We start from the raw sequence: 24,776 nt of genomic DNA, 5'->3' as shown, positions 1-24,776 counted from the left end.
ATATATATATATATATATATATATATTTTGACTCTTAACAGGTGTCCTTTGAGATTTGTGATACTATTTTCATAAGAGGATCAGAGATGTTGAGATTTAAACCCAGATCTATGTGATTCCAAAGCCTGTGTTTTTTCTACTACATTATTGCAGGATATATGCATCAACTATTGAGAAGAAAGAATATCAAGAGCTAAATGTTCTATTTAAACTGTAGTTGCTGCTCAGAAAATAAAGATGCCGACCCAGAGTCAGTGGTTTATACGTTCTTCATGCAAGAGCATTATACTAAAGGAGAGAGTGTAAGTTTTCTCTTATTTCTAATGGGAAAATGTAAACATACACACATGTACACGTGTACACCATCATATGGATATTGAGAGAAAAATTGTATAAAAGTTGCCATTGATGACTGAAATTAGTGAAAGATATGAACTAAAGCTATGGCAAAGCAGAAAAGAAAAAAGAATCTAGTAGTCATGGGTTTTCATGGTGCTTTTATCAGCAAAAAACCTTTCAAAGCTTCCCTTTGTGATATTTCAGAGCTCTTCTAAGCTTTGCACAACCTTTTTGTACATATTGAAGATGTGTAGTTTAGAAAATACTAGTTTAGATAAGGTGGTTTCCTCCTGTGTAAGGTGAAGGCTGATAGGGATTTCAGCCATATTAGAGTTCCTCTCATCCATACCACCCTTTCACATTTCTACTTATTTCCCCCAATGTTGAAATATTTTTATTTGGTTCAATACTACTTTTTAAAATGTCTACCAGTTAATCGGGGTAGGCTATTTTGATTTGATTTATTTCTATTGATCTATGGTGATGATGAAAATTCAATTTATAATTCTATGTACCTAATAACAATAAGAAAAAACTGTTAAAATTTCTATAAAGATTTTTTAAATTAAGTTTTTAGCTTTTCTTTTTGTCAGAACCTGTGTTGATCAGTGACTGTGGTGAAGGCTGAGAAAGTTGAAGCAAAGCTGCAGGTGATACAAACTACTAAGGTAAGCTAACATACTAGATTGGCCAAAAAGTTCATTTGGGTTTCTCCATATCATCTAACAGAAAAGCCTGAATGAACTCTTTGGCCAACCCAATAATAACTCAGTCAAGATTATAGGTGCCCTTGACAGACTTGTAGACTATCCTAACACACTAAAACAAGATTTATCAGGAATAATTATATATCCCAATTTAAATTGTACAAAGCAATTGCAGAAGTATTAAATAGATTTCCATTTCTGAGAATATGATAGAGAAAAGAAAGTGAAGTTGCTTAGTCGTGTCCGACTCTTTGTGACCCCATGGACTGTATGCAGCCTGCCAGGCTCCTCTGCCCATGGGATTTCAGGCAAGAATACTGGAGTGGGTTGCCATTTCCTTCTCCAGGGGAATCTTCCCGACCCAGGGATCAAACCCAGGTCTCCTGAATTGCAGGCAGACTCTTTACTGTCTGAGCCACCAGGGAAGATCATGATAGAGAAGACGTCCATAAAATATGTAAAAGAGTAGATTCCATATTAAAAAATCCTTTAAAATAAATGGATGAACCTATAAGAAAACAAAGGAAACTTTCTGGGGCTAGAAACCAAGCAAGTCTATTCTGTGAGGTAAACAAGCGATGAAATCACTGAATACTTTGGCGGCATCCATCAATTTCTGTTGGCATAGAAACTTGTACGTGGAGAAAAATGGAGACTTGGGGAAAATGCCTTGCGTTCTGCAAAGTGTAGGGGGCCTGTCAGAGACCATCCTGGAGAAGCATACAACTCTAGGTGGAATTGAAATCTCCCTGAGCAATTCATGGTTGCTACTGCTAAGTCACTTCAGTCGTGTCTGACTCTGTGTGACTCCATAGACAGCAACCCACCAGGCTCCGCTGTCCCTGGGATTCTCCAGGCAAGAGTAGTGGAGTGGGGTGCCATCGCCTTCTCCGGAGCAATTCCTGGTTACCAGCTCACATTTACTTGGATTTGAGGCCTTATTTTATACTATTTTCATGGTCTCTTAAACTCTACAAGTAGAGAGTTTTAATTTATAATAGACTTGGGTCTGTGACAGTTTTCAGAAACTGTCACAAATCCTCCATAGCGAGGATTATCAACCTAGTTATCAAATAATAATAGTTAAAATTCTAAAAAATAAGCTCATACACATTTTTTAAAAATCACAAAACACAACAAGAGAGAAAAAATAAAAATACTTTGAGCTAGAGTCAGCAGAAACCAGAACTAAAACTTATCTACAGATATTTCAGCTATTAGAAGTATCCAATATATAAGATAAATATATTTAATAAAGAAAAGAGGGATTCTAAAATATAAAAAGTAACAGACTATAAAAATGGCCAGGCACACTAAAATAAGAACAAATTAGGATATCAGAAATGGTAAACCCCATAATAAAACTAAGAAGTAAAGGTGTTAAACCCAGCATATAAGGCACAGTTAGAAAGAAACTATAGTTGACCTTGTGAATTTTTTTCAAAAAGTACCTACTAGAGTACTACATGATCTGTGGTTGGCTGAACCCACAAATGTGGTTACTGCAAGTACAGAAAGCTAATTGTAAAGTTAAACATAGATTTTTGACTGCATGGTGGTTAGTACCCCTAACCCTCCATTTGTTCCAGGGTCAACTGTGCATAGAAGGCCATACACAAAGAAAAAAGATACAGAAAAAAATAAAAGAAATTGTGAGATGAGTTAATAGAATAACAGGATATAATTTGTGCAAGAAAGTTAATACTAAAGTAGAAAAGATGAACTTCTCTACAGAGAGAGCATCATCCCCTTTGTAAGGAGATAAAAAAAAAAAGAACTAATTTCATTTAGTAAGTTCCCCAACTCATCACATAAAAGTCAGCACTTCCTCCTTGTCTTACTTGTTAATTCAAGACAAAGAACATAGTAGAACAGGAAAGTGATTCGTAATTAAAAAAAAATCAGTTGTAGATTTATTCACAAATATTTGCTGAGAATAAAGCAGGATAAAGCAGTGAACAAAACACACAAATTCCCTCCCTTTAGATTAACTTATGTTCTAGTGTCCTTAAAGTCAGTCAGGAAGTGAACATCAAGACAACAGCATGCTTTTTCCTTTCCTTTTCATTCATAACTTTCCTCAGCATGGGATTATAATGGAAATCCAGGAGTCTGCAGACTGTATCATATTCAGAGGATACAATAGTGTAGAGTGTGTACATTATGTGTATCAGAGCCTACATTTTTTTTAATGCCTATTTAAAGAGAAATATAGCTGCTACTTTTTAAAAAATGAAACTTCCTATTTACAAATGCTATGGTAGAAAGCTCAGTGTTTTTCTTTTTAAACTAGAACATTTATTGAGCAACTAATTATCGAAACCCTTAAGACCAACTGGATGCTGCCACAGCTCCTCTTTTGGGATTCAGTTCAGTTCAGTTCAGTCGCTCAGTCGAGTCCGACTCTTTGCGACCCCATAAATCGCAGCACACCAGGCCTCCTTGTCCGTCGCCAACTCCCAGAGTTCACTCAAACTCAGGTCCATCGAGTCAGTGATGCCATCCAGCCATCTCATCCTCTGTCGTCCCCTTTTCCTCCTGCCCCCAATCCCTCCAAGCATCAGTCTTTTCCAATGAGTCAACTCTTCACAAGAGGTGGCCAAAGTACTGGAGTTTCAGCTTTAGCATCATTCCTTCTAAAGAACACCCGGGACTGATCTCCTTTAGAATTAGGTGATGTTATTCAGGAATTCAAGCCTGAATCTGCTGTATACAACTTTTAGGTACCTTATTTAACTAGTGCCAGTGGCATTTCTTTTAGCCTTGGCACTCCAGTTATATTTTCTCTTGCACTTGGCAGGGTAGTCACATTTGCCACAGATCGATTTATGTCAGTAATAGGACTTAGAGCTATGACAGCGGTACAACATGTGTCTTATTGTGACATTTTCCGAACGACGTTCCCTTCCTCATCTCGCTTCTGATTATTACAGAAAAGAAGAGAGGAAAAAAAAGTAATCCTAAAAACAAAGAAAATTACTCTAAAATTTTCACTGTATTTCCTTCTGATTTTATCTGCATAAAAATTATATGTGTATGCTGCTGCTTGGACATGCAAATGGCTGTGTATATTGTGGTTGTTATTGTTCAGTCACTAAGTTGTGTCCAATTCTTTGCGACCCCATGGACTGCAGCCCACCAGGCTCCTCTGTCCGTGGAGTTCTCCAAGCAAGACTGTTGGAGTCAGTTACCATTTCCTTCTCCAGGTTGTATGTATATATGTAATTAAAAGTGAATTTGATGTATGTATATGGGTTTCCCTGGTAGAGCAATCAGTAAAGAAACTGCCTGCAGTGCAGGAGTCCCAGGTTCAATTCCTGGGTCTGGAAGACCCCCTGGAGAAGGAAATGGCAACCCACTCCAGTATTCTTGCCTGGAGAACCCCATGCACAGAGGAGCCTGGCAGGCTCTAGCCCATGGGGTCGCAAGAGTCAGACACAACTTAGTGACTAAACCACCACCATCACCATACTATATGACAGCTGATTCCCTTCATTGTGCAGCAGAAACTAATACCATATTGTCAAACAGTTGTATTCCAATAAAAAATGAATTTGAAATACTCATGTATTTTATCATTTAATTTTTATTTAGCATATTTTTCTTATATGAATATATGAGCCTTTCAAATGTTTTCACATTTGAAAATGTCAAATGTCATTTGTCAAATATCAAATGTCATGTCAAATGTCATATCAATTTGTTATGTCAAATGTCAAATATTTTGACATTCTATTAAATTCTGTAATAAAATGGTATCATAGCAGAATTTATTCAACCATTTCTTTTTTGTAGCTATTCCAGGCTTTCCTATCATAAATAACATTGTATTACATCACTGAATATCTGGTCATATTTCTGATTACTTTCTTTTTTTTTTTTTTTTTTATATACATTTTCTCATTTTTTATTCGAAACAAACATGTTGATTACTTTCTCAGACTAGCTTTCTGTTAGTAGAAATGGTGTGTTAAAGAGCATAAACATTCTGAAAAATTGCTTCCTAGAAATATTCTTAGTGATTTTATTTTGCACAGCAGCATATGAGACTTTGTCTCACCGCATGGCGGTAGTCTATGTTTTAAAAAATCTTTCTTCTATTTCTTAGGAAGATTCTGTTTCTTATAACAGTTATGCTTCTTTTACTAAGGTGAAAACTTTCATCTACATGTTTGATTCTGTGTTGAAATGGAGAAATTGTCCAACTTTTAGTAGTTGGCACAAGAATTAGTTCACATTTTCTTTGTAAAGCAAGAGACCGTTGTGTGTTTATATTTAGTACAGATTTTTTTTCCATGTGGTCAGTAGTTATTAATAGATTGTAATTATTTCTCCTGTTCTAGATCATGTTTTAGAAGTCTTTAGATTTATGGTAAAATGTGTTTTATAAAGAAAATGGAATCCAACTATAGTTACTGAACCAATTCCATAGAGATTTTTCCATTCAGCATGAATGTTTTATTATAAGTTCTATGTATTTGTTTGCTGTCAATGGATTTGATGGAATCTGAAAATTAAATATCTTGTTTAAAAGGACTTTCCATTATTAACAAGCTTCAAAACATAGAAAGGGACACTTTGAGACAAGTTTCCCTTGACATTTTAAACTGAGTAATTTATAACTGAAGGTTTTCTTTCTCTTCATTCAGCCTTATCTTTCTTTGTCCTTTCTGTGTTCTTTTTAAATCCTGTTTTCTCCTTGGCTCTAGAGCACCAGCTTACAAATTGTACTTTTAAAGATTTATAATAGAAATAATATGATTTTCCAACATAGAATTTTTCATGTAGCTCTGATTTCAATAATTTGTAGCAAAGTGAAAGTTTGTAAAAACTTGGAAAATAGAAGATGACATACTTTATAAAAAGAGCAAACATGGGCTGAGAGTTGTTTAAAAGCTATATTGTGTTCGTAACTGACTCAAGAACTTTTCATTGAAGTATCAACTGTGGAAAAAGTAGAAAATGGCTCCAGCACAGAAGGGCAGAGAAATACGAGACTCATCACCATCTGACCCTAGTTTTATAGCACTCAGCCCATCTTTGTCGGTTATGATGCTATTGTACATTATACCTGAGGGTTCCATAACTTCTTTCTTACGTCATTCTCTGTTAGTCCTTAAACTGGAAGCTGGGAGAACACCACAGCATGTTTCTTGCCTAGATGGTTTTTGTGGTGCAGTTTTAAGTGAAGTGGTAACCATTGCACGTAGAATTGGATGTACGTGAATTACAGCCTTTAGCTTTTCTTCTTACTACATTTATGTGTTTTTGTAACCTCACTTTTCACTCTGCTCCAGTGCACATTCTGTGGCTTCACTCTTACTCTCCTGAGATGATTTTGAGTCCTTCTGAGAAAATGGAAGCAGTCATGTGCTTTGTAACTTCATTCCTCTTTACCTGGACAGTTTCTTTACTCACTTTCTCTTCCTTTTTCATTTTAGAAAGATATATATAATTCTTTGTGGGGGTTAAACTTTCCATTTACAGTCTTGATTCCATCTTCTGTTGTGGGCTTAAGACTCTTGCCTCATTAATTGTCCTCTTCTTATCTTGCATCTTCCTCCTATCTGTTCCACCCACTCAGTCTACTGAGAGTTCAAAGTTAACAACAAAAAAGCAACAAAAATCCCTTCAAGCTCTCCTTCTGTTCCTTATCAAATGCTTGGAAACAGTGTTATATGCTAGTGCCTTCATCAGCTCATCCTTAACCTCTTGCAGTCCTACTTTTGCCCTGGACTTGTTGTTGTGTGTCAGGAACTGCGAAGACTCTGACTTTTCGTTCAGTGTTCTGGGTGAGGCAGCTGAGCCATGCTACCTAGATCTGAAGCACTATTACCAGTTTCCCAGAAGGACTGGCTAGGAGTCCTCTTCCTGCTTTATGCTTTGCTATAGTGCCCATATGAGGCTTCCCAGGTGACTAGTGGTAAAGAACCTGCCTGCCAGTGCAGGAGACCAAGGAGATGAAGGTTCAAGCCCTAGGTGGTGAGGATCCCCTGGAGGAAGACATGGCAACCCACTCCAGTATTCTTGCCGGGAGAATCCCATGGACTGAGGAGCCTGGCAGGCTACAGTCCATGGACTCGCAGAGTCTGATACGACTGAAGCGACTTAGCACGCATGGTGCCATATGATCTGGTGATCACAACCTGGCTTTGACCTCTCTATCAAGAAAAACACAAAAAGGCAAAATGGTTGTCCGAGGAGGCCTTACAAATAGCTGAGAAAAGAAGAGAAGCTAAAGGCAAAATAGAAAAGGAAAGATATACCGATTTGAATGCAGAGTTCCAAAGAACAGCAAGGAGAGATAAGAAAGCCTTCCTCAGTGATCATGGCAAAGAAATAGAGGAAAACAATAGACTGGGGAACTCTAGAGATCTCTTCAAGAAAATTAGAGATACCAAGATTGCCGGGAGAAATACCAATAACTTCAGATACACAGATGACACCACCCTTATGGCAGAAAGTGAAGAGGAACTAAAAAGCCTCTTGATGAAAGTGAAAGTGGAGAGTGAAAAAGTTGGCTTAAAGCTAAACCTTCAGAAAAGGAAGATCATGGCATCTGGTCCCATCACTTCATGCCAAATAAATGGGGAAACAGTGGAAACAGTGTCAGACTTTATTTTTTTGGGCTCCAAAATCACTGCAGATGGTGACTGCAGCCATGAAATTAAAAGATGCTTACTCCTTGGAAGGAAAGTTATAGTTATGACCAACCTAGATAGCAAATTCAAAAGCAGAGACATTACTTTGCCAACAAAGGTCTGTCTAGTCAAGGCTATGGTTTTTCCAGTAGTCATGTATGGATGTGAGAGTTGGACTGTAAGGAAAGCTGAATGCCGAAAAATTGATGCTTTTGAACTGTGGTGTTGGAGAAGACTCTTGAGACCCCCTAGGACTACAAGGAGATCCAACCAGTCTGTTCTGAAGGAGATCAGCCCTGGGATTTCTTTGGAAGGAATGATGCTAAAGCTGAAATTCCAGTACTTTGGCCACCTCATGCAGAGAGTTGACTCATTGGAAAAGACTCTGATGCTGGGAGGGATTGAGGGCAGGAGGAGAAGGGGACGACAGAGGATGAGATGGCTGGATGGCGTCACTGACTCAATGGACATGAGTCTGAGTGAACTCCGGGAGTTGGTGATAGACAGGGAGGCCTGGTGTGCTGCGATTCATGGGGTCGCAAAGAGTCAGACATGACTGAGCGACTGAACTGAACTGAACTGAAGGGAACATTTCATGCAAAGATTGGCACAATAAAGGACAGAAATTATAAGGACCTAGCAGAAGATATTAAGGAGAGGTGGCAAGAATACACAGAAGAACTATACAAAAAAGATCTTCATGACCCAGATAACCATGATGTTGTGATCAGATACCTAGACCAGACATCCTGGAATGTGAAGTCAAGTGGGCCTTAGGAAGCATCACTACAAACAAAGCTAGTGGACATGATGGCATTCCAGTTGAGTTATTTCAAATCCTAAAAGATGATGCTGTTAAAGTGTTGCACTTAATATGCCAGCAAATTTGGAAAGCTCAGCAGTGGCCACAGGACTGGAAAAGGTCAGTTTTCATACCAATCCCTAAGAAAGAAAATGCCAAAGAATGCTCAAACTACCACACAGTTGCACTTATCTCAACGCTAGTAAAGTAATGCTCAAAATTCTCCAAACCAGGCTTCAAAAGTATGTGAACCATGAACTTCCAGATGTTCAAGCTGGATTTAGAAAAAGCAGAGGAACCAGAGATCAAATTGCCAACATCCGCTGGATTATAGAAAAAGCAAGGGAGTTCCAGAAAAACATCTACTTCTGCTTTATTGACTATGCCAAAGCCTTTGACTGTGTGGATCACAATAAACTGTGGAAGATTCTTAAACAGATGGAATACCAGACCACCTGACCTGCTTCTTGAGAAATCTGTATGCAGGTCAGGAAGTAACAGTTAGAACTGGACATGGAACAACAGACTGGTTCCAAATAGGGAAAGGAGTACGTCAGGGCTTTATATTGTCACCCTAGTTGTTTAACTTATATACAGAGTACATCATGCAAAATACTGGGCTGGATGAAGCACAGGCTGGAATCAAGATTTCTGGGAGAAATATCAATAATCTCAGATACACAGATGACACCACCCTTATGGCAGAAAGCAAAGAAGAGCTAAAAAGCCTCTTGATGAAAGTGAAAGAGGAGAGTGAAAAAGTTGGCTTAAAACTCAACATTCAGAAAACGAAAATCATGGCATCCGGTCCCATCACTTCATGGGAAATAGATGGGGAAACAGTGGAAACAGTATCAGACTTTATTTTTTGGGGGCTCCAAAATCACTGCATATGGTGACTGCAGCCATGAAATTAAAAGATGCTTACTCCTTGGAAGGAAAGTTATGATCAACCTAGATAGCATATTCAAAAGCAGAGACATTACTTTGCCAACAAAGGTCCGTCTAGTCAAGGCTATGGTTTTTCCAGTAGTCATGTATGGATGTGAGAGTTGGACTGTGAAGAAGGCTGAGCGCCGAAGAATTGATGCTTTTGAACTGTAGTGTTGGAGAAGACTCTTGAGAGCCCCTAGGACTACAAGGAGATCCAACCAGTCAATCATAAAGGAAATCAGTCCTGAATATTCATTGGAAGGACTGATGCTAAAGCTGAAACTCCAATACTTTGTCTATCTGATAGGAAGTACTGACTCATTTGAAAAGACCCTGATGCTCAGAAAGATTGAAGGCAGGAGGAGAAGGGGACGACAGAGGATGAGATGGCTGGATGGCATCACTGACTCAATGGACATGAGTTTGAGCAAGCTCTGGGAGTTGGTGATGGACAGGGAGGCCTGGCATGCTGCAGTCCATAGGATCGCAAAGAGTCGGACATGACAGAGCGACTGAACTGAACTGAACTGATCAGCCTATATTTCAGGATTTTAGGGGAATATGAATACTTAAAAGCCCCCTTCCTTGTCCTACTTCTTTGGATATCACTATTTCCCCTAATACTTTTGGTTTGTAAGAATTGAAAGCGAGCCTTGACAATTAGATTACAGGTGTACGCAGGGTGCTCCTCACTGCTCTACAGTGTTCAATACTGTTATTGCACACTTCATATTCTTGATGCTCTGATTTTTGGTCATAGTGATAGTATACTCTTCTGGTTCTCCTTTCCTTCTCTGACTATGATTTCTTTAGTCACTGTTTTTCTCTATCACCACCTGTAGGTGTTCTTTAAAGGTTTGTTCTTGTCTTTCTTGTTGGTCTCTCATATTGCATTGACTTCCCAGGTGGCACAGTGGTAAAGAATCTGCCTGCCAATGAAGGAGACATAGGAAATGAGGGTTCGATCCCTGAGTCAGAAAGATCCCTTGGAGTAGAAAATGGCAACCCATTCCAGTATTCTTTGCTGGAAAATTCCATGAACAGAGGACCCTAGCTGCTAGCAGTCTATGGTGTTGCAAAGAATTGGACAAGAGTGAGCAGTTGATGAGCACACATTGCATAGGCAGCATGGGCGACCCCCGATGTATATCTCTGGCTCTATTTTCTCTCCTAGTTCTGTGTGTTCAACTGCCTCTGTAAACATCTATATCCAGAAGTCTTGCTGGCATCTCAAACTTGTTACATAAAAGCAAGTTGTTATTGTGTAAAGATTTGTTTTTTCTTCTTTGGCCCTTATTTACTTTGAAGATATTACCCATCTGCTCTCACATAGGCATGAAAACTCATCATCTTGTTTGTTCTCTCCATTACCACCTACATTTATTCAGGTGCCAAATCTATTGTCTCTGACACTCACATAGTCCTTTCCTTCCCACTGTGTAGTTAGTTTCATTGTCATCCTGCTGCTGCTGCTGCTCCTGCTGCTGCTAAGTCGCTTCAGTTGTGGCCGACTCTGTTCGACCCCATGGGCTACAGCCTACCAGGCTCCTCCGCCCATGGGATTCTCCAGGCAAGAGTACTGGAGTGGGGTGCCATTGCCTTCTCCACATTGTCATCCTGCTGCTGCTGCTGCTGCTGCTAAGTCGCTTCAGTCGTGGCCGACTCTGTGCGACCCCATAGACGGCAGCCCACCAGGCTCCCCCGTCCCTGGGATTCTCCAGGCAAGAACACTGGAGTGGGTTGCCATTTCCTTCTCCAATGCATGAAAGTGAAAAATGAAAGTGAAGTTGCTCAGTCGTGTCTGACTCTTAGTGACCCCATGGACTGCACCCTACCAGGCTCCTCCACCCATGGGATTTTCCAGGCAAGAGTACTGGAGTGGGGTGCCATTGCCTTCTCCACGTTGTCATCCTAGATTAGTGCAATTGCCTTTCATTTCATCTCCACCTATTTCTCTACCTTTTTGATTCTTTTTTACTCTTCTAAATTCATATTCATGAAAGAGTTTGATTACCTCATGGCTCTCCTTTGCCCACAAATTAACAGTTAAACTCATTAGCCTCGTATTACAAACTCTTCATAATCTGGTCCCAATCTGTTTTTCTTTTTACTGTCATTCACATAGCATTTGCTTCTGATAAACTAAATTATTGTTTGTTATTTACATCTTGTACTTCCTAAATCCTCTGTTCCTATCTCCATGTGACCAAATGGTACCCATCGTTCAGAACTGGGGTCAGTGCACCTTTTCTCTGAAACCTTCTGTGATTCCTCAAGATATAAGTATGGTTTGGCTCTCCTGAATGTTTTGGCATTTCATTAGTCTTTTCATTTGTGATTCATAACTTTTTGCCTTACACTGTAGTGATTTTTGGTACATGTATTATACCCCCTAAGAGAATGTGAATTCCTTATTTCACTCTGTATCCCCAGAGAGCATATTTTCCTCAGATGGTTGGATGAATGAATCCTATATATGGACATGATAAGAAAGTTGTAACAGGGCCTTGCGATTGTGTTCAGGGCCATTGCATATTAGTTGTATGGTTTGTCCACTGCTCAAAACTCCTGGCTAGGGAAGTGAGTAGGGCCTGGAATCCAGCTCACATTCCCCCTTCCCTCCAATCAGACTACGTGCCAGGCTGGTGCAGGGGTGCATCTGCCTGAAGAAAAGAATACTTGTTCTTTGCATGATGATGCTATAGTCTGGTTAGTCTGTGCACCTGCTTGATGCAGCTGTCCCTTTTTCTGACTCTTACCAAAGTAAGCTAGTAGCAACCCTGAAAGTACCGACAGTATTGACTGAAGTTCATTATGGGGACTACTTTGGGGACTTCCCTGGTGGTCCAGTGGCTAAGGCTCCCCGCTCCCGGTGCTGGGGGCCCAGGGTCAATCCCTGGTTCAGGAACTACATCCCACATGTGGAAACAAAGAGGAAAGATCCCACGTGTGGCAACTAAGACCTGGTGCAGCCAAATACATAAATAAATATAAAAAAAACTCTGCTTTGTGTCACATAGAAAGTATCCCAGATTTGTTTGTTGAAATGAAAGATGTGGATTAATCAAGTGTAAAATAAAGCACTGTTATAGACAGTCTCCTTGATAATTTGCAATTACTCTCAAATTCATAAATATTCTGGAACCCCTGTGATAGTTCTAGAACCTTTGAGATTTCTTGTACTATTTTACTTAGATCAATTGGCTAATATCCTGTTTCCCTTTCCCCCACCTCAGCTCTATCTTTTGGTTAGAGTAAATTATACTGGACTCCAGAGTGTCTGTACTCCTGTCTTGTGCTTTTTTAAAATGCTGCATCCAGGGAATTTCTTGGTGGTCCAGTGATTAGGAATCCATGCTTTTAATGCCAAGGGCAGGTTCAGTTCCTGATGGGGGAACTAAGATCCCACAGGCCATGTGGTGTGGCAAAAAAAAAAAAAAAAACTGCATCCAGAATTCTTTTTTTTTTTTAATTTTAATTGGAGGCTAATTACTGTACAATATTATAGTTGTTTTTGCCATACATTGACAATAATCAGCCATGGGTGTACATGTGTTCCCCATCTGGAACCCCCCTCCCACCTCCCTCCCCATCCCATCCCTTAGGGTCATCCCAGTGCACCAGCCCTGAGCACCCTGTCTCATGCATCAAACCTGGACTGGCGAGCTATTTCAGAATTCTTTTAATTGAATTATTTTGGCCTGGTTGGTGTATAAGCCTTTTTTTTTTTTCTTTTTTGGACTGTGCTATGGCAAACTCAATGGACATGAGTTTGAGAAAACTGCAGGAGATAGTGAAACACAGGGAAGCCTTAGGGTGCTGCAGTTCAGCAGGTCACAAAGAGTTGGACCGATCCGAGAGACTGAATAACAGAAGTGTCGTACAGGATCTTAGAACCTCAACCCAGGGTCAGACCCACCCTTCCTGCAGTGGAAGCACAGAGTCTTAACCACTGGACCACCAGGGAAGTCTCAAGACAAATTTAAAAGTCCTTAAACACAGAGTTAATGACTTGGTGTGTGGGTTATGTGTATCTCAGGGGCTCTTACTGTAGCACTTTGCATCTACTAAGTATTTCATGAATGAGGTTGACAACAAACTACCTGTGACCCCCTCCAAAGGACCTGCCTCATCTGAGAGTAGTCACAGAGAAACTTCAAGTTGGATGATGTACTTTTAGAATATAAGAGTTTTGTTTTTTTTCTTAATTTTGTGAGTGGATCGGTGTCTAACAGTTAACAGTTAACTAGATGCCAGGCATGTATGTATATTATATTTCACTTGATCCTCATAACTAGTGCTGGAGTGTATACAGTTGTATCCAACTTAAAGATAATATTGCTTATATACAATCTGTTTTCATTCAAGTCCGGGTCAGCCTAATTCCAAAGATTCTGTGGCCTATGAAACTAGCCACTTGATATAAGAAGAATGTTCACAATAGTTTATCACATAAAGCCCTTCAGAGGCTATATAGCTATATTCATTTATTAGTGAATAGATGTACGTAGAGATATATTTTATCCTGGCATTAGGGAAACAAGGTGGTCCTTCCTTAGACTGGCATGGTAGAGCTCACTGCTGAGACCTAAGTATTTTAGCTGCCACTGCAGCGCTGTACCAGCAGGGGGCCAGAGTAGTGCTCCAAATTGAGAAAAGGTCTGATGTTCTCAACTTTGAAAGATTGCTCCAGCATTTAGGAAATATAGCCAGTGGGCAGGATTGTCACCTAAATTCTGTAATCCAAGCTTCCTCCTTCCTAAAAAAAGCAGGACGAGATGGAAGCAGAATTAGCATGAGAACAAAAACAGACTAATGAAGCTTTGTTATCTTGCTGAAAATCTTTTAAAGCTTTCCAAATTTAGCCAAGGATTAGCAATTAATGGATAATTGGAAATGTGTTTTCATTCTATCAATTAACCCCCATTTCACTGCAGCTTGAACACCTCTAAAGCATTTATCATCTAGCATTTCCTCTATATTCTGCTTTTATGAAAACAATTTGAATATCTTTAAGCAAGTTCCAGGGAATTATGAAAAGAACTTGAGGTATCTGTGGTACGTGGATAGCATGACAAACTCCTAAGGTAGTAAATAGATTCTTTGCTTTGGGGCTTTCTTTTTGGCTTAAGACCATTGAAGAATGTTATTCCTAGGCTACGTGAATGTGTAGCTGTGGTATTAATATTTTGTATCTACACTGTAATCTTTAAGAAGAGAGAAAAATAGAGAAACAAAAGCATAAATGAGAAGCGAGGGGGGGAAACAGAGAGAAGTAAATACCACTTAAAAAAATCTTTAGTTCTCCAAATTAGCAAAATAATAGCAATAAGTTCACAATACTTGTTAGCATATTCAAATATATATATATATATATTTTATGGTGGTGAAAGTAACAGTCATTTCTGCTTTAACACGTTTTGAAAACACAGATTTGTTCCAATATGATTGATGTATTAGGAAACATTTGAACATAATGCAGATTTCTCATTTGCTTTTGTACAGTTTCATGAATGCAAAAAGCCACCCAGCTGAACCAAGCCATGGAGAAATACACAAAACACAGACATGCACACATCTCAAACACATACCAGCCATCTCTGTATACCTCATATTATGTGAGTCACATTCATCCACCTTTGGTGTTATAACTTTTCAGCTGATAACAGACAATCCTCCCATCAAGTACTAACCAGGCCCAACCCTGCTTAGCTTCCAAGATGAGATGAGATCAGGTGCATTCAGGGTGGTATGGCTATCAACAAGATAAATCCTATTTCCACTTTTGACATAATTCACAAGCTATAAGTCTAACATCCACCTCCACAAGCAAATATCAGGTCTTTTTCAAGGAAAAATGCCATATTTATTGTGGTCTTTATTTTATGTATTTGTTTATGCCATATTTATTTTATGTATTTCTTAAACCACTTGCTGTAAAAAAATGTGTTATTTTTATTAGGTTTCTACTTTAAGAGAAATAAGTATGTTTCTGATTACATTATTGAGTATTGAGCTCCAACCCAATTTCCCCCACAGTTTCTGTGGTTCTTACTGCATGATACAGAGCTGTGTAACGTGTTGATTTTTAGGAACACTTACCTTGTTTTGTAGTGAAACTGATTGTACATGTTAATTATAGAATATTTGGAAAACACTGGAATATATGAATGTAATCACCAGTGTTCTAGGACTTCCCTGGTAGTCCAGTGATTAAGACTCCATACTCCAAACGCAGGGGGCCCAAGTTCCATCCCTCGTCAGGGAACTAGATTCCACCTGCTGCAACTGAAAAATCAAAATTCCCACATGCCACAGCTAAAGATCACACATGTGGCAACTAAGACCCGGCACAGCCAAGTTAATATGCAAATAAGTAAATAAAAAGAAATATTAAAAGAAAATTTTTAATATTTTAAAAAAAATTACCAGTGTTCCAACTAACGTTAACATTTGGTATTATTTCCATATCCATATAAAAAGAAATGTTTGTGGAAAAATTAGAACAAAAATTGGGAGCTCATATTCTTTATTAAGCTTAGGATCTTGGATTTTTTAACTTGATATTATACAATAAATATATCCCCATTTCTTTAAATATTCTTAAGCAGTTTGACGATGATATTCTGTATGGATGAATGAACTCCACTCAGTATTCAGCAGGTATGCTGAATGGCCTGGGACTATGCTAATTGTTTGTACACTTGCTTCGATTGATCAATGCCCATGCTACATGGAATCCAATGATTAAATATAGTCAATCACGTAGTTTTGGACTTTCTGGGGAGGGTGTTTGCTATACGTAGTAGTGGTGGCTCAGTGGTAAAGAATCCACCTGCAATGCAGGAGGTGCGGGTTTGAGCCCTGGGTCAGGAAGATTCCCTGGAGGAGGGCATGGCACCCCAGGCCAGTATTCTTGCCTGAGAAATCCAGTTTACAGAGGAGTCTGGCAGGCTGTGTGTCCATGGGGTCACAAAGAGTTGGACACGACTGAAGCAACTGAGCACACACGGTGTAATAAATATCTCTGTATATGCTTCCTTGCATATTTGTTATTCTTAGAATGAATTTGTAGACATTGAATTAGTAAATGAAAAGGAATATGAATATTTTAAGCCTTTTACAACTTATTGTTAATATCCCTACAGGGAAAAGTTATGTTAGTTTACACTCTGTGTTAAAGTACTAGAGTTCTTGTTTTATTTTACCATCACCAACCTTAGAAGTATAATTAAAGCAAACACAAAATAAACTTTCTTATCTGTTTAGGTAACTACAGTGTTATTGATCAGGAGGGAAGATTGTGAGGAAAATAGAGGCTGACCCCTTTCCATAGAGAGTTAAATACAGAAAGATGTGGACCATGGGAAATGGAGTGATGTACAGAACTAATAAATAGGAATTTAATTAAGTAATAAGAGGTCTTTTAAAAAAAATGCATGCAAGATAAGGTGAAAGGAGGCTGTAAAATTTATGCCTTCTTGCAGTAAAACTTGTTGGCTGACCCAATGATATAAATAAAGTAGAAAAAAAGAGAAAATCTTATTTAAGACCTTCCAGATATCACTTCCAATTGCCAGATTTTAAGCCACCCTCCTCATGATATTGTAAATAAGCAAAGTTGCAGGTAAATGAAATGATCATTATCACTGAAGTGGAGTAATATGTGATTTCACAGAGTTCTACCTGGGTAGAATTTGAGTCACAGGATTTTGAGTAAAAGATAATGAACTCATATGAGAAATATGAGCAATTGTTTTGTGTGTGTGTGTGTGTGTTTAAATTTTTGGCCACACGGAGTGACATACAGGTTTTTAGTTCCCTGACCAGGAATCGAAACTGTGCCCCCTGCAGTAGAAGTGAGGAGTCTTAATCACTGGACTTCTGAAGAAGTCCCTGACCAATTGTTTTAGATTTGTCTTATATGTTGTTACAGGGCTTCCCAGGTGGCTCAGTGGTAAAAAAAAATCTGCCTGCCAAGGCAGGAAACATGGTCCCTGGATTGGGAAGATCCCCCCGAGAAGGAAATGTCAACCCACTCCAGTATTCTTGCCTGGGAAATCCCCCAGACAGAAGAGCCTGGCAGGCTACAGTCCATGGGGTCACAAAAGAGTCTGACACAACTGAGCAACTAAACAACATATACCATTGCAGGTCCTCTGGGACTTGCTTGTCTCATTTCAGCTCCGTGCAAACCCTCATGCAGGTACAATCTCACAGCTTCATCTCTCGTCCTTCTGCAAGCCCTCTGCTACCTGCCCCAAGGCTTCCCTGTGGCCACTGCTATGAGGTCTCCTCAAGGTCCAGACCCACACTTGTGCAACCCAGAAGAACAGAGCAGTTAAACTCAAGGGTAGGGGATTTAATGCCCTTTGGGGAAAGCCTTTGATCAAGAAAAGATGAGAGCCATAGGTAAATTCTTCCTCTTCCTTTTCCACCCTCCCACCCCCAAGCCCTAGGGGTGATCCTGAAATGCACTTTATATGGCTTCTAAGAGGCTCAGTCTGATAGATTTAACAGGTGGCCAGCTTGGTGAGGCATTGTCACATTGGCTGTCCTTCTTTGCTTTATTTCCCTATTCCCTCACTCCTGCTCACTGTGATTGGGTTTCTTATTAAAACAATTTGCATGAGCTTTTTGCTTCAGACCATGCTTTTGGTGGGGGCAAAAACACAGGCTACATGGACAGCAGCCAAAAGAATAGTGCCTGTAATTGACTGAAGCATATTGAATATATGAAAATTTGTGAACCTAATAGCCATAGTCAAAAGAAGAGAAGGAATTCCCCTACCAAAAAAACCCAGTCTCTCATTTGCAACCATTGAAAGTGAATATTAGGAGCCTCCTTCTCTCAAAATTGATGATCAGGACTTTCCTGGTGGTCCAGTATTTAAGACTCCATGCTTCCACTCCAGGGTGTGATCCATGGTCAAGGAACTAGGATCCCACATGCCACACAGCATAGCCAAAAAAAAGATAGTTTGCTCTATAATTATACATGTGTAATAATGAAAAAATGTTTTTTGTAACCTTTAGCTTTTAAAATTCTCACTGAAGGGGTGTTACATATCCTGACCGATAGTGCTTGTTTGTGATGAAGCGGGGAGGGATGGGGAGCATTTGGTTTGCACATTAACGGTATAAACCATTTTGTGTTTGGTGTTGTTTCTCTATGTTCTATGTAATTTCCTTTGTATAACTAATATTGATGCTAAATTTCAAAATATGCCATATTTTAAAAAAATTTTTCACAAAATTACATTGAAATTATGAATACTCATTCTAACACCTCCCTTGCTTTTTAAAGAATCTTCTGAACTATAGTTAGATGCATTATTCATTGCATCACTGACCCCCTATCTCCCTTGCTTTTTAAATCTCAAGATTAAATTGCTAATATTGGTGTATTTACTTCCTACACTTTCTTATTATGACTGAAAATAGCATCTGCCCAGAGGAACTAGCATATTGGCAGATAAATCTGTTATTACTATCAACATGCCTTTGTTATTTACATTTTGAAACAAGATGGTTAGGGCAATTTAATCTGTTGACAAAACCCCATGCAAGTATAGGACTCAGAGGGGAAAAAATGTGATGAGAAAAAAATTTTGTTTATCCCTAGACTTTTTTTTTGGCCAAGAATTAAATTTGCCTGAACTTAATTGCTTTACGCACATTCTTGTGACATTGCATGATTGGGAGGGAGGGAGAAAAAGATGGAGCTGTGACTGTGTGGTATGTGTCTAAAAGCATGCATTAGAGGAGAGGAGAAAGCACAAGCAAGCTGGTTTGACCAGAAACAGAACTGCCTGTGACAGATTAAGAGACAAGCAAGGCTGGGAATCTGAGAGCAAGTAAAGAGAGTGGAAATTTACAGCTGCCCGGTGTGAGTGTTCAGTGAGCATTTTCTGCTAACGTTTTCCGGTGGTAACTGTTACTCTTCAAAGAGAGAGACAGAAAGTCAAGACAGATCGTGGAAAGTCTTTTCTCTGCCATGCTTTGGTAATAGGAGGCACCCTCTGTTAAATGGAAGATAAAGGCTGCTTCATCTAAAATGCTTTGAGCCCCAGAGAGAGCTGTCTTCAGCACCTCACCATGGGTCTACTTTTCGCTGCTTAGACAAGCCTGGACTTTTCTATAACATTGGGTGAGTTATCAACCAGGTTGCTTATCCTGGTTCACAGAAATGGAATTAGTATGATAAACTTTCGTTTAGTTGAGGTTTTACAGTTACTGCTTATAAATTTGTTTTATAAACCAAGCTGTTACCTCGTTTCTTTGTGCATGATGAACTGCTGTTACTAGGAGAGGTTTAAAAAAACAACAACAACTACAAAACAATACTTCTCTGTTGCCTAAGGCACTTGAATCATTACCAACTATTCTGTGTCCATGGAATATCTTATTTTGGAAATGGGTTTTTATTTACAGAGTGTTTCCAAAAATAAAACAGTGGCAGGATACCATTTTTCATGTTTCTCTTTCAACTGAATGAAAATTCCAAAGTTACCTCTATCTGTTTATTGTCAGTAAATTTAATATGATCATTGTGATGTTTGATAGTGTCAATTATTATAAATTGCAGCATTCCCTCATAATTCAATTAGGAATGTTAATGATGCCATTAATTAAAGGGATATGAAATTTGAATGTTGAATGCTTCAGTTAGACTCAAAGTTCTATAGTGAAAACAAAAATTAGATAATTTACATCTCACACTTACCATTTGATACAAAATGAATGCACCTTTCAAATTAAGGAATAAGGAATAAGAACAGTTATTTTGTTCTCATAGATGGTACCAAACTCTCATAAAATATTGTTGTTCTGGTAAAGAACTGTTTTAATCAGTTGCATTTATGTATGTAAGCAGTAGAGCAGAGAAAAAAAGAGGAAACTCTTGAAATATGTATTCACATTCCAATAAACTTCATTTTACAATCTTAACAGAGGAGATTGTATACTAATTTTACACGTCTTTTTAAAGGCATCCATGGAAGGCATGTAATCGTTCTTCTGTGGGAAGAAGGAAGTATATATTGTTAGCTGCTAAAGTGAGTCATCGATTAAAGATGCATCTTTCTAAGCAAAGTTTCTAATCTACTCTGCCAGCCTCGAAAAAGATGTCCTTAGTTACTGATTCAAGTGAGTCCTTTAAGGCAGAACAACTTAGCAGAAGTGAAAACTTAAGCAGAATGTCAGTGAACAATTAAAAGGGTTTGTACTCGAGGTATAATGTAAACTGGCTGTACTTTCTCTAATAGTTCCTGTATGTGTTCAGAAGCCTGTAGAACAGGTTTTGTTTCATGGGTTTGTGTGTGTGTGTGTGTGTGTGTGTGTGTTTAAACCTGTTGACCTGTGTGTAAGAAAAAACTTAGCTGGTCTGTGGAAACCTTTTCCGAACTAGTATCTTGTTCTTGAAGTCAAAAGTAAATCCAAAGCAATTATATTTATATCACAAACCAAGTTTTACTTCTTTACAGAATTCCCCACACTCAGTGCTTAGACTGATAGAATTGCACATAGCTTCACAATCTTCAGAATAAGCTTTTATTTTAAACTAGTATTTCATTGATATTATCTTAGTAGTGGCACCATTTCTTAAGCCTATAGGATTGTAAATATATAGAAATAGAGAATAAGTCATCCTCAGATTCCAAGTGTTTTGTACCTTAGAAATTTATTTGTGAGTGGGTTTTTGGGAATTTAGGAACCATCTTCCCTGGGAAATGATTTAACAAATGATTGCTTGATTTTATTATAGTCTAAGATTATATTTTATTCACACTATAGAAAAACCATTGCCACCCTGAAAAATATTAGAAAATCAGTTATTGCAAATATTTGGACATGACTTAGCAACTGAACAAAAACAGCAAAAAATGATGAAACTAAATCTAAAAACAATTCAGGGTTGAATAAGACATTTTTGTTTTTCCTAAATATTAATACTTGAAGAAAAGCAATATGTTTATAAATAGCATTTCTGTGTACTTTTAAGAGCTTCTATTAACTGCACTGTTTATGAGACCTAATCTTTCATTAAAATCAGTGATTTTTCTTTTCCTTGTTACAGAAATATTTCTAGTCATTGCTTTTATACTTACCAGCCATTTCTAAGATCTAGCCCAGTATCTGGCACATAAGTAGGTAGCTAATAAATATTTACCACATGGGGACTGAACTCTTTCTTTGGTTCACAAAAATGGAACTGAGCAGTTTTTCCAACGTACCCCAAAAAGGAAAGGGGTTTAGGGGCACACAGTTTTCATTATGAGAAAGAGATGGCCCGTCAAGAATTGAATTTTAAGAAGCAGACAAAGCAATAGTAGTACAGAATAGGCCTAACTGTTAAAAGAGGAAGAAAAGACCATGGTGTCACTTAGTGACAACCCTGAATAAGTAGGGATGGTGATGAGGGGGGTAATTTACAAGCTTGGTGTCTTGAATACATGGGACATTCTGAAGTAAGGTGTCAACTTCAGACATATTACTTATTACATAAGTATTATATATCACTCTTACTTCAGCTCAGCAGATAATGGCATAATAACAATAATGGTATGCTTTGTAATTTATTATATCTGGGAAGGCAATTCCAAGTTATGATTTTGCAGTAGGGAGAGGCCTATTTGGGGTATAACAAATACAGTAGAACTTTTGTGTGAACTTTTTTAGTTTAAAATTTATATTTATTCAAATGTACCCATTTTAACAGAATGTTTCACTGAATGTTGAGAAATATATATACTCCTGTAATCTCCATCCCACTGATTTTTTAAAAAAATATTTATTTATTTATTTTTGGCTACATCCGGGTCTTACTTGCTATGCGTGGGATCTTCTCTGTGGCAAGCGAGATCTTTCAATTTGGTCAGGTTTAGTTGCCCCAAGACATGTGACATCTTAGTTTCCTGACCAAGGACCAAACCCATGTCCCCTGCCTTTGAAGGCATATTCTAAACCACTCGACTGCCAGGAAAGTACCCATCCCATTGATTTTTAAAAATGAAACTTATTGGCCCAATTATTTTCCCCCATAGATGTACTTTTTCATTGCATTATTTCTGTCTGTGAGTTGTATATGGAATAAAAGATAAACGAATGGGAATTTCTGAACTTTCCTGAAATTTTCTTTAATGTGGTTAATTTTTTTTTTAGTTGAGAGAAGGTAACTGTGACTTAAGTTTAAATTAGCAAGCTCTATGGAAGACTTTTGGAAATGTTCCCCTTTTAACTTATCGCTGATTATAAAAGAAACCTATATGAAAGAAAAAAAGGCTCATTTTTTTTTTAAATTACTTTTAACTGGAGGATAATTGCTTTACAGTGCTATGTTGGGTTCTGCTGTACAACAAATTGAATCAGCTATATACTTTTATATGTCTATCTATCCCCTCCCTCTTGCGCGTCCCTCCCACACAGCCCCACCCCACCCCTGCATGTCGTCACGGAGCGCCAGGCTGAACCCCTGTGCTGTGCAGCAGCCTCCCACTAGCTGTCTAGTTTACACATGGTGGTGTCTGTCTATACGTCAGTGCTACTCTCTCAGTTCACCCCACCCTCTCCTTCCCCTGCCGTGTCCACAAGTCCACTCTCTACATCTGTGTCTCTATTCCTGCCCTGCAAATAGGTTCATCAGTACCGTTTTTCTTGATTCCATATATATGCATTGATATGTGATCTTCATTTTTTCTGACTTATTTCACCCTGTATGACAGACTCTGTGTTCATCCACCTTACTACAACTGAATCAGTTTCATTCCTTTTTACATCTGAGTAGTATTCCACTGTATATAGGTACCACAACTTCATTTTTCATTCATCAGTTGATGGACAAAAGATATGGTTTTACCCATGGAAATCCTGAGACTTTTCTTTAGAGATAAATTTCCCACTCCCTTAAGATTTTGTGGAAAACCTTTGAAGTTAGAACTGTTATTGAACAGTACAGTTGGAGATTAGACATAAAGGCCTAGAAATTCTCATTAGCTATTTCAGTTCAGTTCAGTCGTGTCCGACTCTTTGCGACCCCATGGACTGTAGCACGTCAGGCTTCCCTGTCCATCACCAACTCCCGAAGCTTGCTGAAACTCATGTCCATTGAGTCTGTGATGCCATCCAACCATCTCATCCTCTGCCAGCCTCTTCTCTTCCCACCTTCAGTCTTACCTGGTGTCAGGGTCTTTTCCAATAAGTCAGTTCCTCACATCAGGTGGCCAAAGTATTGGAGCTTCAGTTTCATCATCAGTCCTTTAAATGAACACCCAGGACTGATCTCCTTTAGGATTCACTGGTTTGATCTCCTTGCAGTCCAAGGGACTGCAAGAGTCTTCTCCAATACCACAGTTCAAAAGCATTAATTCTTCAGCGCTCAACTTTCTTTAATGGTCCAACTCTCACAACCATACATGACTACTGGAAAAACTATAGCTTTGACTAGACAGGCATTAGCCATTTATTCCCCTTTAAAATACTTTAAAGGATACCATGAGGGCATTTAAGGCCCCAAATGACCTTTCTCCTAGCTTCTCCTTCCCCCTTTAAATGCAGTCCTCCCCACTTATATCATAAACATGTTTAGATGAGTCATTGGAGTGACTGACATTGGGTCATCTGTAGAGGTGCACACACGTAAGTTAGGAATATGAAATATTTCACTGTGTCTTAGGCAAAGGAATGCTGCCAAAATCTACTAAAAGTCTACAGGGCCTGAGTTGCCTGGGAGCAGAGCTGAATAATTTTTTTGGCTTTCTCTCCAGGATCTAAGCCAAGTACAACTCTTTAATGAAATTTCATAGCCAGAGTAACAGAAATCATTTGTTTGACTAATGCTTTGAAAAGACATGATGATCAAATATTCCACAGTTTGAACTTTAAAAAACGGTTATTTAGTCATTAAAATTTTCATTTATGAGAAGGTGTTTCCATTGTAAATGCATTTGCATGATCTATTAAACAAAGTTTGAAGAAAAAAAGAGAGAATTTTAAGGAAGAAGAAAATTAAATATTCATAATCCAGCTACCCAGAGGCAGTCACTGTTAACTTTTTAAAATTATTTCTTTCTGCATAAGTGTTGTGTATTTGTGGTTTTGCTTGCTTTTATGTAGTTGTCATTATACTCTGTATTATGGGATGGTGCTTTTAGCAGCCTGTACATTTTATTTCACATTCTTTGTAAACATTTTCATAGCCATATACTGTATTCCATCAAATCTAAGAAGTCATTGGTTGTAAGGCATACACTTTATGTACCACTAAGAAAGAAAACAAATGAACAAAAATACCCTGCCAGTTAGTATAAGGTTCCATCAATTATTAAGAGACATGCACATTTTAGAGATGTTGAA

General features: G+C 38.5%; 1 protein-coding gene across 5 annotated transcripts in view; it reads left to right on the top strand.

Moving 5' to 3' along the window:
- The window catches only part of CAB39L (calcium binding protein 39 like), a 120,342-nt gene that overhangs the window by 9,082 nt on the left and 86,484 nt on the right, over positions 1–24,776 (top strand). For 3 of the 5 annotated variants that reach the window (XM_070380337.1, XM_005904515.3, XM_070380335.1), the window contains exons 2-3: positions 154–302; positions 933–1,007. The gene's annotated coding sequence lies outside the window, so the exon portion shown is untranslated. Of the gene's footprint in view, positions 1–153; positions 303–932; positions 1,008–19,130; positions 19,573–24,776 lie in introns of those variants that run through there. The other 2 variants (XM_070380336.1, XM_005904514.3) reach the window with 2 other exon arrangements.

The sequence above is a fragment of the Bos mutus genome, chromosome 12 (genome assembly GCF_027580195.1).
Source record: "Bos mutus isolate GX-2022 chromosome 12, NWIPB_WYAK_1.1, whole genome shotgun sequence".
Taxonomy (NCBI): domain Eukaryota; kingdom Metazoa; phylum Chordata; class Mammalia; order Artiodactyla; family Bovidae; genus Bos; species Bos mutus.
Note: the sequence above shows the minus strand (reverse complement) of the source record. Positions and strands in the feature narration are given on the sequence as shown.